This window comes from Triticum aestivum, chromosome 1A, assembly GCF_018294505.1.
Source record: "Triticum aestivum cultivar Chinese Spring chromosome 1A, IWGSC CS RefSeq v2.1, whole genome shotgun sequence".
NCBI lineage: Eukaryota > Viridiplantae > Streptophyta > Magnoliopsida > Poales > Poaceae > Triticum > Triticum aestivum.
In genome coordinates, this window is record NC_057794.1 from 272,492,315 (window position 1) to 272,497,459 (window position 5,145).

A 5,145-nucleotide genomic window follows, 5' to 3' on the forward strand; every position below is an offset into this window, starting at 1 on the left:
GGGCCCTCTCTATGGAGGTAATACCCTACTTCCTGCTTGATTGATCTTGATGAATATGAGTATTACAAGAGTTGATATACCACGAGATCATAATGGCTAAACCCTAGAAGCCTAGCCTATGGGAATATGGTAATGAGTATATGTGGTGTCCTTTCCAGACTATCCCCTTCAGTTTATATAGACACCGAGGGGATCTAGGGTTTACATGGGGTCGGTTACATAAGAAGGAATCTTCGGTCACCAAGCTTGCCTTCCATGCCAAGTAGAGTCCAATACGGACACGAGTATGGTCTTCGATCTTCACAGCCCATCAGTCCGGCCCATGGATAACAGGCCGGACGCCCGAGGACCCCTTAGTCCAGGACTCCCTCACCCCTCTTCAGGGCATGGCCAGGATGTTAGTGGCCACCCCGTGAGGTGGTTGGTGCCCTTCTTTCGCTGCAAGAAAACTATATCCGGATAAAAATCATGTTAAAATTTCAGCCCAATCGGAGTTACGGATCTCCGGGAATTTAAGAAACGGTGAGAGGCCAAAACCTAGGAACGTAGAAACAGAAGGAAACAGAGAGAGAGAGAGAGATCCAATCTCAGAGGTGCTCTCGCCCCTCTGCCGCCATGGAGGCCAAGGACCAGAGAGGAAACCCTCCTCCCATCTAGGGGGAGATCAAGGAAGAAGAAGAAGGAGGGGGGCTCTCTCCCCCTCTCTCCCGGTGGCGCCGAAACGCCGCCGGGGCCATTATCGTGACGGCGATCTACACCAAAAACTTCGCTGCAATCATCACCACTCTCTCACCCTATATGCAGCAGTGTAACACCGCTTCTCCCCACAAGAATCTCTACTTAAACATGGTGCTCAATGCTATATATTATTTCCCAATGATGTATGGCTATCCTATGATGTTTGAGCAGATCTGTTTTGTCCTATGGGTTGATTGATGATCATAATTGGTTTGAGTTGTATGTTTTATTATTGGTGTTGTCCAATGGTACTCTTCGTGTCATGCAAGTATGAGGGATCCCCATTGTAGGGTTTGCGATATGTTCATGATTCGCTTATGGTGGGTGGCGTGAGCGACAGAAGCATAGACCTGAGTAAGTAGGTTGTTTGCGTATGGGAGTAAAGAGGACTTGATGCTTTAATGCTATGGTTGGGTTTTACCCTAATGATCTTTTGTAGTTGCAGATGTTTGCTAGAGTTCCAACCATAAGTGCATATGATCCAAGTAGAGAAAGTATGTTAGCTTATGCCTCTCGCTCATATAAAATTGCAATAATGATTACCGGTCTAGTTATCGATTGCCTATGGACAAATAACTTTCTTGTGACAAAACGCTCTCTACTAAAACTAACTTAGTTGTTTCTTTATCTAAATAGCCCCTAGATTTTATTTTCGTGTTCTTTATTATCATGCAAACCTATCCTATCACACCTACAAAGTAATTCTAGTTTCATACTTGTTCTAGGTAAAGCGAACATTAAGTGCACGTAGAGTTGTATCGGTGGCCGATAGAAGTTGGGATGGAATATAAATTCTACCTTTAGCTCCTCGTTGGGTTCAATACTCTTACTTATCGAGAAAGGCTACAATTGACCCCCTATACTTGTGGGTTATCAGGACCTTTTTCTGGCACCGTTGCCGGGGAGCAATAGTGTGGGGTGAATATTCTCGTGTGTGCTTGTTTGCTTTATCGCTAAGTAGATTTTATATCATTAGTTATGGATATGGAACAGAAAATACCAAAAAAATTAGGTGTACTTGCTACTTATGGAGGGGAACCTGCTAAAACCCTCGATGCTCGCTATGTCGAAAATATTAAACAGTAATTTGATAATCCCGAGAAAACCCCGTTCAACTTGATAATGGGAGACATGCTGGATCAACGTGAATACTTTAGGTATTTTCTCTTGACTCAAAAAGGGAAACTGCTATGGGATCAAATTCATATGTTGCATTGGTATGCTTGGATTTATGCTTGAGATATGATTTTACTTGTTTCTCTAGGATGAAGGCTCCACACCTTCTCTTTTGATGTAAAATTAATGATAATAAACCTTAGCTTCTTATGCTAATGGTATATATGATTACTATGATGTGGAACAAATAGAAGAATTCGTTGCTTTTAAGGGTGCCTATGAAATTGAATCTTTGTTTGAAAAGTGTGAAAATCTTGATGATGGTGATTATAGACTTGAAAATTATGCTATACTTAAATATTGCTATGAGAATTATGAATATAATGCCTATATTAATGAGTTTATTAAGAAATTCTCTGTTGTCCATGTAGAGACTAATATTTTGCAGGAATCTACGGAAGAGGAAATTGATGACACTGTGAGTTCATTAGATGAAAAAGATGAGGAGGAGAGCGAAGCAAAAAAGGAGGAAGAGCAGATTGATCACCCGTGCCCACCTTCTAATGAGATTAACTCTTCAACTCATACATGGTTTAATTTCCCTTCATGCTTACCGAAGGATGATTGCTATGATAATTGCTATGATCCCTTGGATTCGTTTGAAATATCCCATTTTGATGAACTTGATGCTTTCTATGCTTGTGACCATGATGGCAATATGAATTATGCTTATGGTGATGAACTTGCTGTAGTTCCATATGTTAAGAATGAAATTTTTGCTATTGCACCCACGCATGATAGTCCTATTATCTTTTTGAATTCTCCCAACTACACTATATCGGAGAAGTTTGCGCTTATTAAGGACTATATTAATGGGTTGTGTTCTACTATTGCACCTGATGATTTTGATAAATATAGTATGCATGTGCTTGCTGCTCCTACATGCAATTATTATGAGAGAGGAACTGCATCTCCGCCTCTCCATGTTTTCAATCTAATAAAATTGTAAGAAACTGTTTATGCTATGTATCAGCCTTTACTATGTGTGCATGAATTGTTCTTTTATGACATGCCGATGCATAGGAAGAGAGTTAGACTTCGTTGTTGGATGATATATGTTAGTTTGGGCTCACTAATAAATCACAAATCATTATTAATTAAAATTGGCTTTGATACACCTTGGGATCCGGGTGGATCCATTACTTGAGCACTATATGCCTAGCTTAATGGCTTTAAAGAAAGCGCTGCCAGGGAGACAACCCGGAAGTTTTAGAGAGTCATTTTATTCTATTAAGTACTTTTACAAAGTTTAAAAACAAAAAATATAGAGGGGGACCTGACATTTTTCGAAGAAGAAAAGTGAAAGTGAGAAAGACGAGCACCGTTGAAGTGGGGGAGCTCCTTGAACTTTGTTCATGCCATGCAAACTTTGCAAATCTTAAACTACATAAACTTTTCAACAAAAACAATTATCCCCTTGTACAAATCCTTTGTATTATAAAGTAATGTGCCAAGATTTGCCTTTAGCATGATTAGATTGCTTTTTGTATGTGAAGTGCAAAAACAGAAACTTTGGTTGTAGTGCGTGAATTTAAATTTTTGCGGGAATGTCAGAAGCTTCTGAAACTTTTTGCATAGTATTTCTATACAAATTGTTTATTTTGTTCTATTTTTTTAGAAATTTGGAGTTACATAGGTATGGTAGATGTTCATATTGCTACAGACTGTCCTGTTTAAGACATATTATGTTTTTGATGCATTGTTTTGCTAGTTTTGATGAAACTATCGATTTTATCAGTGGTATAAGCCATCGAGAAGTTATAATATAGTAGCTAAAATGCAAAAACAAAATATGAATGGGTTGAAACAGTACTTAAAGTGGTTATTTGTTTTATTATACTAACATATCTTACGAAGGTTTTGTTAAGTTTTGTGTGATTGAAGTTTTCAAGTTTTGGGTGAGATCACGATGGATGAAGGAATAAGGAGTGGTAAGAGCCTAAGCTTGCGGATGACCGAAATGTAAGGTGCATTTCTTCTATAAGGTGTATAAGGTGTATTTGTCCTGACATATTATATAAGGTGTATTTGTTTTTTGATAAAATTCCAAAATGTAAGGTGCATTTCTTCAAATTCCTCATAATTCCCTTGCTAGCCCTTTAGAAAAAGGAAAACTATCTCTCTCCTAATTGTCTATATCTCTCCTTATTGCAAAAGAAGGAAAGTATCTCTCTGTCGATTGCATGTTTCTCAAACTTTCCTCAACTAACTGATTTACTTCCACTAACCAATAAATTTGCCAAGGATAATTTCGTCCTAACATGTCTATAATTCTGTGCCTTGGTCACCGTGCCGAAAATAATACACCTTACATAAAGGAATGGAGGGAGTATTTCTTAGAGCGTGGGAAAATCTTTTGTAGAAAGAATTAAACTCTCTTGCTTCACTTATATCTATTTAGAGAGTCATCAGGAGTTGGTCATTCACATGGTTAGTCATAAAATCCTACATTAAACTTGTAGATCACTGAATATGATATGTTTGTTTCCTTGCAATAGTTTTGCGATATAAAGATGGTGATATTAGAGTCATGCTAGTGAATTTTTTTGGATTGGTAGAAATACTTGTGTTAAGGTTTGTGATTCCCGAAGCATGCACGTATGGTGAATCGTTATGTGATGAAGTCGGAGCATGATTTATTTTTGATTGTCTTCCTTATGAGTGTCGGTCGGGGACAAGCGATGGTCTTTTGCTACCAATATATCCCCCTAGCAGCATGCATACTAGTACTTTGTTTCGATGGCTAATAAACCTTTAAAATAAGTATATGAGTTTTTTATGACTAATGTTGAGTCCATGGATTATACACACTCTCACCCTTCCATCATTTCTAGCCTCTTTGGTACCGTGCATTGCCATTTCTCACCTCGAGAGTTGGTGCAAACTTTGCTGGTGCATCTGAACCCCGTGATATGATACGCTCTATCACACATAAACCTCCTTATATCTTCCTCAAAACAGCCACCATACCTACCTATCATGGCATTTCCATAGCCATTCCGAGATATATTGCCATGCAACTTCCATCATCATCATATACTTGACTTGAGCATTCATTGTCATATTTGCTTTGCATGATCATTAGATAGATAGCATGATATTTTCATGCCTTGTCTGTTATTTGATATCTTTGCTATGCTAGATCATTGCACATCCTGGTACACTGCCAGATGCATTGATATAGAGTCATAATTTGTTCTAGATATCGAGTTGTAATATTGAGTTGTAAGT